Genomic DNA, 12,965 nt, shown 5'->3' on the forward strand with positions numbered 1-12,965 from the left:
GATTTAGTCATATAGAGGTGGATATAGCGCTGTCCTTATTTTAATCATTTATAATGTTTTGTTTTCTAAATGATTGGGGATATTTTGGTTCAAGACTTGTAGTGCCAGCCATGGCAAGCTTGAACTTGTCAACCTCGGGCGAGCGTTGAACTGGTGGAAGCTGGTGACCCACGAGTTGCCGGCCTTAGGTAAGCTTGAGCTCGCCAAGATCAAGTTAGCGGCGACCTCGCTCGTGTGACGTCCCAATCTGCCACATCGCCAATTCCTATTATGTCTTTACTTTAAGTTATCACACAAGCGGAAGTCTTTTCTAAAGGTTAGCATTTATAACATGAATTATACATGCGTCATTCATAACATCAATAGTAAAGGGAATCATGCTTTCTTTACTTACATACTCATATTTACATCGGCCGTCGGAATGTACATCAAATGAGAGGACCTAACTGGAAGAACTCCAAAATATGTCTATCGCCTTAACCCGGCTATACACCTCACTACCCTCCATCCATCCATCAAACCCAACTACACGATCCTATGCCCCAAAAAGTTACAATCGTGTCAAACAAACAAGCATGAATCCTCCTCCAAGCTCCGACCTACACCAACTCCTGCTCCTCTACATCACCCCCACTACCTACACCAGGTACTATCAGCTGACCGTCCATCAACACAAATATGGCAACAAAACGGTAAGAAATCAGGTTAGGCTGTCCTATGTCCACTAAGGGTGCGTTTGTTTATGTTTCTGTTCAAAATTGTTCCGGGGAACAGAAATAGAAAAAACTATTTTTGTTCTAGGGAATAATTTTTTACTAGAAAGACGCATTTGGTAAACTTGTTTCGGGAATAAAAAATGAATAGAAACAAGTTTGGTAAATTTGTATTCTTTTTTTGTTTCTTTTAATTTTTTAATATTTTTATTTTATTTTTCCTTTTTTTTCTTTCTTTTTTTTTTTTTTTTTTTCTTCTTTTGGCCGTCATTGGCCTCGGCCATGGCCGACGACCAGCCGATGAGGGCCGGCGGCCTCGCCCAAATCCGGCGAGGCCGAGCTCGCCCGGCCATCGGCGAGGCTTAGCCTCGCCGGATCCGGGTGAGCCCAAGCTTGCCGAACCTCGCCCCGCGCCGGTGAGGCTCGGCCTCACCTTGTCTGGGCAAGCTTGGCCTCGCCGACCCTCGACGGCCAGTTGCCGGCCATGGCCGAGGCCAGCGACCGGCCAAAGAAAAAAAGAAAAAAAAAGAAGAAGGAAAAAAAAGAGAAGAAAAGAAATGAGAGAGAAAATTTGTTCTTCAAAAGTGTTTCGGAACAAAAAAAAAAACAACTTTTTTTGTTTCTTATTTCTGTTCTAATTTTGTTTCCGAACACAAAAACATATTTTCAACAAAAACGCAATCAAACGCGTTTCTGTTCTTTTTTTTTGTTCCCGGAACAAAAAAATAGAAAATATGTTCATGAACAAAAAAAGAAACACAAACATGCAGGCCCTAATAATACAGTTGTGTACCGAACAAACATTGTGCTTGGAAAATCCAAGTTAGTGAACTTATGGTGCTCGCCCTCTAACACCACGAGTGCTCCATAGTGGGAGATGGGGGATGCAAGGAATGGCGGCATAGCTATAAATCTAAAAAATAACAATAGGAGTGAGTTAACGCTTAGCAAGAGAAACAGTAAACTCATAAATCACTCAATCTAATTGACTCTTGATTCCTAGGACACAACTGATATCCAAGTAAGCAAACACACAAGTATGAGCACATGACATACCTCAAGCCATTTACAGTCACATGAGTAGTGCCAGCATGCATTTATGCAACACGCGTCATGTTCAATCACATGGGTCACACTACTATGCAATGGATGCACCACACTTCTCATTTGTCATGCACAATATCATTCGGGTCCAAGCCCGTTTCACTGCTCTACCAATACATGTAGGCGGCTTTAGCAATGACCTTTCGTTCACTAATTGGGCATTCACAGTTCCCATACCCAAGCATCCCTACTCTAGGGCATCTTGATTGTTAGTTAGGGCATTCACCTCTAACATCCACTTCAGGCCATCGTTGGGCTCTTGAGTTTAGCATCAAGACTTCCGGAGTTTATTACCAGCCCAGGCATCCCTACTTACAACCAGGGCATCTTGGTTGTTAGCTAAGGCATTCACCTCTGGCATCCACTCCGTGACATCATTAGGCATCCAAGGTCCATCAGCCTTGGGCATTACATATATCAATCCATCTCTTGTATCATAGGCATATCGCACTAATGCAATGACATGGCAATCATACACTATACAATGTACCCCATGTGATACATATGACACCGAAATGACCACTAAGTCATCACAAACAATTCACTGACTCACAACACACTAAAAAAAGAATCCTCACATTTTTAGCTTAAATTCCACGAAAAAAATGGTTTTATATTAAAGCCAAATATATTCCATTGGGTAGCCAAATGAATGCAGTTACTATCATCAGTAGACCACAATTTGAGATTCCATAGTCTTCCCATAGAAATTTAATAAAACTCAGACCAAAGGCAAAACTGACCAGAATTGCACCGCCGCGGAAATTGAAATCAAAATCATGATAAATGAACTTGAAAAATTCTAAAATTTTAATGTGCTATAGAGAATACCTTAACAAACATTTTTCATAAGGAAACTAAGTCCAACACAATTTGTATAAAGAGCAGCAAGTTGCAAAAAGTAACGAAGAATTTGGTTCATTGGAATAGAGCGACCGATCTTCAAGATATACTCATCTCACAATCTTAAACATGTCAAAAACATCTAGAAATATGGATGTTATAAATCAGAATGTTGGAAGACAATCATTCCTACTACATTGGCCTGATCAGACACTGTAAATGAGTAGACCTTCGTACCAACCATATCACCTCAGAAAAAATATATCAAGATGTATTGTATAACTTTCATGTGGAAAGTTGCCTCAAATTCAAATCAAGACAAACTCCGTAAAATTAACAAACAGAGAAGGTCTAGTGGTTCCCAGTTCAGGAAATCCAATCCACAATACACGATTTCATGTAATTCTTGGACCGCATGGATCCCACGAATTCATAGGGCAACCATCAAACCATACAGAGCACATGCAACATATATCTTCAATCATAGATCATAGAAAAAATCCTACAAGCTAGCCACAAGTACCAAAACCACATGCAGCACAATCTGAACCTCAAAACCAGTATGCATGTCATTATTTCCTTCAAAAGACACTTCCACAGCATCTCAACAGCTCTATTTCATCATCACAGCACACATGCAAAGCCACAAAAACAAACAAACATGGGGAACAACAACAAATATTCCTATTCTACAAAACCAAGTCCCAAGAAGATCGAAGGGATTAGGAGAATGCTGCTTCTCCTTGCCTTGATGATCCTAGCACTTCGGTCTCCTTCTCCTAGGCTTGCCGTCAGCTTGAGAGTCTTGAGGTTGCTGGTTAACTTCGATGAGAGGGAGGGAACGAGAGAGAGAGAGAGAGAGAGAGAGAGAGAGAGAGTAAAGAAATGAGAGAGGAAGAAAAATGAATAAGAAGTAGGGGCTGACTTAGAGGAAATGATGAGGAGGAAGATCTAGGCTTGTTCAAGACTTTTCTTGCATGAAATCTTAGTGGCCAAGGAGAATAGTCTTCATCATGACCCTAATTTAGGCTATTTTAAGCATATTTAGGAATTTTAGCCATTTTTGCATGGCTTGTAATTGGCTAGGGGTCGGCAATATTGAATTAAATTAGTCAGTGTGTCCTAATTTCATGTAAATAAGACCTAGGTGGCTAGCGATATTAATTCATGCACATTAGAGACTAAATTAGGTACTATAGTAAGACTTAGGTCATACAATAATCATACAAGGCATAATTAAATTGTCTTGGGCCCTAAGTTCATCCATTGAATTAAATCATCTATACTAATAAGATTCATCACAAATAATTAATTAGTTGGACGAAATTCGGTGCATCATAGCTTGGATCTAGTGAACCCTGAGCTCAATGGCCTCGACCAACTCGGGCTTGCCTAGATCAATTGAGCCTCAAGCTCGCTGACCTGGGTCATGGCCAGTCGCTAGGGCGTTGGTTGTCGCTGAGGCACAAGATTGATGGAGGATAAAGGAGAAAGGAAAAGAAAGAAAAGAAAAAGAAAAAAATAAAAAGAAAAGAAAATTAATAATTTTTTATTTTATAAATAAAAATAATTCAAATATATATTTAAATTATTTTTTAAACAAATTTTTTATTAACCAAGGACCCAAAGACTAGGAAAATATTTGGGATAATTTTTTTCTGGCTCATTCAAAGGGAATCATTTTTCGAACTTAAGCTTTTGTAGGAAAACCTTTTTTCCATTGACTTATTTTTTTAATCAAACCAAACACCAAAAAATGTGGAAAATGTATTCCCGAAAAATAATTTTCTGAAAATTGTCCAAAGGCATTCAAATATTACAAACTTAACCAATAATCTGATGCTTGAGCAAGTTATGTACCGACACTTAATAGAGTCAATACAACGGCAATAGCTATATCACAATGGAAGCCTCCAATTGATATTCAATATAACTTTTACATGTCTAGTATAGAAGAGTGAACTCATTTATTCTTCGAGTATAACTAGACTGGGAGTATATGGCAAGGTATCCTCAATAGAATGGTATCTGACATTCTTCAAGAGGATGGGATTTTGAACTTCATCTAATGATAAGAGCCACAAAGGGCAAGGATTTGGAAGCGTGGCTCCTCAAGGTATCCTTCTTAGCAACCATGTATTGTATTTGGATGAAGTGTAACCGTAGATGTTGTGACATCTTGAATTTCAGGTTTTGTTTTCAATTGAATGAATCGGGCTTTTCATCGACACGCTTATAGTTCTATTCTCTGAGCTGATCACTCACGAGATAACTAGTTTATCTGATGAAGCCATTAAGAGATTTTAACACAATAAACTTGAGAATTCGACTAGAAATCGACTACTCAACCGTGCTGGTCTGCAATGGTCATTACGGCACAGTTAAAAATCGATTAGAGACTGGAGATAGGTCTACTCGACTGAGCCATGTGATTAAATGTGGGTGATTATACCTAATTGCAAAATTTTCATCAATCGGCACTAGACCAATTTTTTTGTCGTTTTGGTACCCTATATCCGCATTTGAAATCTCGAGATTTTCACGACAACTGAGAGTTGCCAATGTGTCGAAAATGTACAATGTGGCTCGAAAATAATCAACCACGAGTCAATTGAAGTAAAAAAATTTAAAAGCTACCCGATATGCTAGGTTATGCTAAAATCATACCAGATTGAAATTAATCGCAAATTTGAACCCGATAAGTTTTGTCATGTCACGATTTATTTTAGGACCATCGACTCATCTTCTGAAGATTTTTCTACAGACTAAGATTTTTGGCAAAAATTCAAAGTAGGGCCGTTTTTTATCGGAAAAATTCGAGGGCCATTTTTTATCACGTTTTTGGGATTCAAGTTGGTTCAATCGGCAAGGAAAAATGTGAATTGAAGTGTGGGCACCTTAGTGGAATTTATGGGGACCGATTTAGGTCCAATTGGAGAGAAATTGAACTCAATTTGGGGAAAAATGTGTTCAAATTCGTAGGCCATGGTCCCCTAAACCTCTTGGACCACTTGGGGATTGTTCTAGAGGGATTTTTGTGCTGCAAATTGGCTGAGAAAGACAGCCAATGTTGGTGGGGCCTTGCCAAGAGACAAAGAGATAGAATGGAGGCTAAGAGGGACCCTCTAACCTTCTGTTGTCCCCTTCTTCTTCAACGGAGCTACTTTCCCCATTGTAGGCCATTTTGGGCTCCCAAAAACTAGAGGAAACTAGCCAAGTTCCCCCCTGCCGTCACAAAACTGCCCGCCGAGCTCCCTACTGTCGTCACTTGCTGCTCGCACGCGGTCGCGCCCTCACGCGAGCCCACGTGTCCCGCGCACTCGTCCCACTCCAGCTACGACTCCATCTGTGTCCTCAAGCCTCCCTAGTCACCATAGGGCTCAGTCAAAGCCTCGTCGACGCCGTCCACCGCTGCAGCTCCGTCCGCTCGTCCCGTGTCATTTCCAACCTGTTTAGTCGCTTGGCCTAGCCATTTCGGTTCTTGGATAGAATCGAAATCCATCAAGGGTTCGTGGGCTTCAAGGCCCATTTTAGGCCTCTTCTGGGGCTTTGTCGGGTGTCACCGCTAGAAGGTTTGTCGCCCGTCTCTGCATTGCCGTCATCATGGACTCACCGGATTGCTAAACCGGTGAGTTTACTTGCTAAACTCTGCTTAGGGAGTTAATGATCCTTAAGGGTTAATTAGTTTAGGCTAAGTATAGTTTATGTGGTTAGTTAGAACGGATTAACGATTTAATTTTTTGTTTGTGCATGTTAGGTGGTTAGATCGGCTTAATTAGAGATTAGATAAGACGTATTATTTATCTAGATTGGTTCTGAAATTTTCCGAGCTCGTTTTAGTTTTTAATTAAGCATTTCCGACTTAAGTTTCTATTTTTGGTAATTAATTGCATTTATTTAATTAATTTGGGTATTTATTTAATTAATTATTATTTTCCGGAAATTATACCGGGATAGCCGATGACCGGAATTTCATGATGATTGCAATAGTGTGCTTAGTTTATTTAATTGAATGCTAATTTGTGCAAATTAAGTGGAAATTGTAATTATGGATATTTATTCCAAAATTGTGGAATTTCGGCGTTTTAATTAGAAAATACCGAGCGTCAATTTTTAACGCCGAAAATGTCTTTGTGGACTATATAAATAGTTAAATTTTCTAAAAGAAAGATATTGTATGTCAGCTTATGAGAGCATTATTGCACGTCAGCTTGTAAGAGTAGTATACTATATCAGCCTATATAAGCTTGATATGTCAGCTTGTAAGAGCAGTATACCTTATCAGTTTGTATGAGCAATGATCATTTATCAGCTTGTAAGAGTAACGATCTATATATCAGCTTGTGCGAGCTACTATGTATCTATATTAGCTTGTGAGCTATTATCGTCTATACTTCAGCTTGTGTGAGCAATTATTGAATCGATTGATTAATAAATGGTAATGATTGATAGATGGTACTGAATTGATAGATAGTATTGATTGATAGATGATATGGATCATATCAATTATGTAGAATTGAATTGATTGACTGAGTGGATCGATGGATCGATGATTTGATTTGAATTGAATGGAATGGTTGAGTATATGAATTGTACTGACTTGCAGGAAGGAACCAAGGCAAGGTAAGTCATTTGTCTTGTGTGTGCATAGACTGCCTTTAGGCGTATTTCCTTCCTAGTCGGAGTTTAAGGAGTGAACTTGCTGAGACATTGTCTCACCTCGTCGTAAGCTCAACATTTTCAGGTCCTTAGATGGCTGCTACTCCAGAGCGTTTTGGCCAGCCCAAGAGGGTCATTGAGCAAGTCACTAAAATTCCTCTTCCCGAGGGCCAAGGAGCTTGGGTCTATGAACTTGTGAGGACCATTGTCTGGGTTGATGCGGATCTACCTCGGAGGGTACCCCATCAATTCAAAGCGTGGTATAGCCACGAGCACAATGGACCTAGAGAAGATCCCCTACAGAATTCTAAGATCCTTGTGTCGGTGTTAGAAATCGCTTTTGGCGAGGGTACAATTGACCCTCCTAGTGGTGCAATGGTGGACCCAAGTTCCCAAGAGAGCTCAGGGTTTTCAGCTGGAGACTCGAATGCCTAGAGGACTTGTAGACTCTAATTAAACACCGTGACAACTGTCGCGACCCGATCTCGCCGCCTTAAATCCCTTACCATCACAAAGAGAGAAAAAGGGGGAAATTTCGGATTTAGGGATACTTGATCACATGAGTTCCCTCATGGCTCACGTTCCAAAAGACGTTATCACATCGCCTTTCAGATCAAGCCTTTCATGAGTTCTCTTCATGAGATCACGGGCTCTCCCAAGCTCGTACCCTGCGTGATAGCGAAATGTCACGATCCACCTCGAGAGAAGAGGTTGGGTGTGGATATTGGATTTAAGGGCATCTTTACCATAGTAGCCTTCTCGAATGTACATTTCACCCATAAGGATGTTGAAGTACTTCCATATCGAGTATGCTAAACTATGATGAGTTTCATTGAAACTCATACCCTACGCGACAAGTTTATTTATATGGTTTAGTTGTTTATGACAACCTAAAAATAAGACGGGAGTCACCACTAGTCTCGCTTTAAGGGTCGACTAGAAAGCTTAATCGATGGTCAGGAGTGTTTCCTTGATTGTTATGCAACCAAATATCTAGGTTCGCTAACTTGGGTTATACTAATATTTCTATTAGCGCCCTTTTGGTACCTAAACAGTATGTTGTATTTTCCTAATATGTCCATGTGTTTCTTCTTACATTTTCGGGACATGCATTTCTTCTTACATTTTCGAGTTTGTTAGTCCTAAACTAAGCGATTATGCGTGAATAGTCATTTTCATACTATTGTATTTCTAGAAAACAAGAAAAGAAAGCAATCAATGAAATTGAAATTACGAAACAGTAAGTAAACAATCAAGGAAAGTAGTAAATTTACCATGCAATTCTAAAAAATATAAAAAAAGAAACACAGTTGGAAAAAAGATATGAGGAAGAGAGAAAACCCGCAACTCGCCCAGCTTTATACAACAAAGAGAACTCGAGACATATTTTGGGGGAAATGAATAATACATGATAATGGTCGGAATGGACATCGACCTTCACCGTCTTCACACTCTCTCCATTTTCAAGGTTCTAATCTAAACCTAATCTAAAAACCTATAACTAGGTGCATACAATGGAAAGAAACAAGCATACACATCAAAACAATAAAAAAAAAAACACGACATCGTGTCAAGACCAATCATTTAAAGAAAGTTTAATATGAAAGTTGAATTTTGGAGTCTCAGGGTCAATCTTTATCCTTCATGAGAGGGTCCCACTAAGACACCTACCCAATCCATTTTTATGACATATAGCAATTATTGACCAATTTTGTTCTCGCATGACCAATAACGTTTATAAGTCTCATAACCAAGTGATCTATGTGATCCCAAGGTTTTCACTCGATATTATGCATCGACCCTACGATTCATCTGAAAGTCACATGCATTGCAAAAATTTAAACATGCATGTAGGTCTTTTGGACCTTATTTCTCAACTAATCAAACAAATGAGTGAGCCGTCGGCGGATTACTTATTCAATCACAAACACATACATTTCTAATGGATAGTATGACTATAGGTGTGATGGGTATATGTGATATTTCAAAAAACGCATTTCGAAATCATCCAAGAAAAGTTTTGAGACAAAGTGATGTCTCAATTATGAAAAGTACTCAATTGCCAAAGCTAGCCCAGGGCTTATATAAATGCACTCATAAGTATCACAGGCATTTTAAATACAATTCAAATCGAAAATTTCGCGATGTCAAATCAAGATTTTAAAAAGATTTTAAAATATTTAGAATCAAATAATACCTAGGCTATGGAACATATTCAATTGCCAAGGCTATTCTGGGGCTCACATAAATGCACTCATAAGCATCGCAGATATTTTGAATATGATCCAAACCATAATTTTTTCTTAAGCCAAATCAAGTTTTATAGAAAAACTTCTTAGAAATTGTTTTTAAGAAACGTCAATTGTTTAACAACAAAAATCAAAGCATTTAAAACAACTTCTATGAAGATAGCATGGCCTAATTTCATGCACAAACTAACCTAAAAGGTATAACTAAACAATCACAATCATATTTATATTAGGAAATTTCAAAACAAGTATGTAACGACAACAAAATTGAGCAATACCCATTGACAATCTAACTATGGAAAAATTTCATAATATGTACGACATGATAATGAAAAAATTTCACAAAGAAAGCTTTCCTAAACAAGCTACACATGATTTTACAATAATCAGACAGCGAGCAACAACATGTTAGAAATTTGTCAAATCGGCAAGACATTTAACCAATATCGCAATGATTCGTCCTATCAAAACAAGTCTAAAAATCACCAAATTTTCACACAACGTAGTCAATATATCGACGAACAAGTTTTGTTTAGAGGCCAAGTGAAAAATCCTAATAGAAAAAAAAATGGAATAAAATTATCAAAAGTCTGTCCAAATAAGGGTTAGAACGAGGGTCCGAATTTGATCCCATATCCAGATTTTAATCTAGTTTTGAAAAAATGAAAAATGGTCCAAACAATGAGCGATTAACATGAAATCAATGGCATTAGAAACTTCTAAGTGTGCTTTTCAACTTCCTAGAAGGGCTCAAGTTCCAACTAAGTCAATTAGGTATTCTAAGATCAAGATTTCAAAAGGTGTGCAAGTTGGTAACTAAAAATCAGAACACAAACATGTATTAATAAATCTCAAAATCATTTAAGTAATGCACAAATAGCATGAAAAGATCACATGTGACTTAGAATTAGACGCAACAAATAATTTGGCTAATCATGTAACTCTAAGTCAGTATGAGAAGGTGTCATACAATTCAATGACAAAACAAGATGGCAGAAATTTAACATGCAAAATGACATTCAAACGCAATGACATGAATATGTACTCAAACCTTGTAATATGTAGTTTAAGTGCCAAGAAAACATTATCTCAAAATTTAGTTTCTAAGTATCTCAAACAAGCATGGTAAGCTGCATATATGGCAAGATTTCATTTTAGTATTGATTTCACAGAACGTGCACAATTTCAGCCATCTCAAGACGTGCAAAAATTTTACAAAAAATTCTACATACAAAACATGCAATGATGAACGTTTCTTTTTAAGGATTCAAAACCTAAATGTGATCACACGTATCACAGAAAAAATGACAAAACAGAAATGCATATTTAAACTATGTACTATTGTAGCACATTTTAACCTTAACTCATGCAATTGACTCACTTGCCAATGTCAAGAATTTGTAAAGCATGCATCAGTTGAATATATGTATCATGTATTTCAACTCCCATGAAGGATTTGAGATAAAATAGGTATATTTGTGAACTCAATTTAATTAAAAGAGAATTCGGACCAATGTAGGACAGATTGTCCTATGTTCAGATCTAATCAATTTTGATGTAATTAAACTCATCCAAAAATCATGTAAAAATTAAAAAATATTCTCCACACAATTACAAGAAACTTTCATGAAGGAAAGTTCTTCTAGAACTTAACACAAAAATAACAAAATTAGATATTAATACGGAATAGACAGACCTAGGCTCAAATCTGAGTAAATCTAATCTAGTTAAGCACATTCAAAAAATCATGAAAAAATTATAAGATATTCTCCACACAATTAGAGCAACTTTCATGAAGGAAAGTTCTTTCATAACTCAACAAAAATCAACACAAAAATGACAAAATCAAATATCAATACGAAACAAATTGACCTAAGCTTAGATCTGAGTAAATCTAATCTAGTTAAGCACATACAAAAATCATGAAAAAATTACAGGATGTGCGTAAAAGGATTTGGAATAAAACTCATGAAGGAAAGATTATCTAAAAATCATCACAGAAGCCTACACAAAAATAGTAAAGTCTCATTTCGGAGCAAAAACAAAACTGAAAATCCAACTGAACTACAGCAAAATCACTCATCTTCGAAGATATTTTTTGAGAGTTAAACGACGCTCAATTGGGGCGTGAGACCTACCTTTTTGAAACTAGGGATGTCTATTATCTAATCTTAAGAGGACTTGAGTTGAAACGAGGTAATTTCGAACCTCGTTTTGGCCAAAACAGTAGGTTAGTCCTAGGATAGCGAAATTGCAAATTTAGGCTAATCAACTATAATCATTCAAGTTCTTCATACAAAAGCATTCAATTGCAGCAAAACATCATCCAAATCCATCATCTCGCATCTAATCATCATATATTTACCTAAAATTGAATACTAGTCTCGGCTGTTTAATCTGAGAAATTACATTTTATCGCAATTTAGTCGATTTTGATCAAAATCAATCAATTTTTTTGCCAAAACTTTGATCAAACCTCTACAAATCGTCAAGGACTAGATCCAGACAGCAAGTAATAGCTTAAAAAGGTGGCTGAACAGCTTGGAGCGAGATAAAACAGAACCGGTCCAAAACTAGACCGGTTTGGACACCGCCGAAGTAGATCAAGTCACCGGTGCTCTTTCGGTGACTAATTGACAAGGACTAGACCTCAATCCGGTGACTGAGAAGCTTGGGGACATATTGGTGAGATCCGAAGCAGGAATGCCGCCGACGGGGGCTTGAATCAACGACAATGGCTCACTAGAGAGAGAAATTGTCGGACTAGCAAAGAGAGAGAGATTTGATTTTGTTGGCGCCAAAACATAGACAAGAGAGAGAGAGAGAGAGACTGAGGAGAGAGAAAAAATAGCACAAAATGAAGCTCCTCCCTAGAAAATGGAGAAATTTTTTATTTATATAAACTCCAAATTAAGCGATTTCAGCCTTCGATTTGATCTGACGGTCGAAATTTCAATCTAACAGTCAAAAATCGATTCGAAGGCTCTATCATGATCTTGAGGTGTTGGGTAATTAATCTAATGGATTTGATTTGCAAAAACCCAAGCTAAAATCGAGAATTGCATCAAAAAGTTTTATTATGGGTTAATTTGCAATTTGATGAAATTCGAGGGTCAATTTATAAAATTTTGAGAAATTGAAGGTGTAGAAGTGAAATTGACATTAAGAGGGTTCTAGAATTGGTCGCCGAAGGTCGGAACCGGCCGGAAAGGGCCTGAACCAACCAGTCCCACCGGTAGGTTAGATCGATCAGACTGGTTTGGTTTGGTTCGGCCGGATTTTAACCGGTTTGTTTCGGTTGCGGCTGTTTTATCCACTTGAAACCCTTGTGAGTCTAAATTTATGCAATTTGGTCCCTAAATGACCAAATTGAAAGGAATTTTATCATTTTTAAGAG

Source organism: Eucalyptus grandis, chromosome 8, assembly GCF_016545825.1.
Source record: "Eucalyptus grandis isolate ANBG69807.140 chromosome 8, ASM1654582v1, whole genome shotgun sequence".
Classification (NCBI taxonomy): domain Eukaryota; kingdom Viridiplantae; phylum Streptophyta; class Magnoliopsida; order Myrtales; family Myrtaceae; genus Eucalyptus; species Eucalyptus grandis.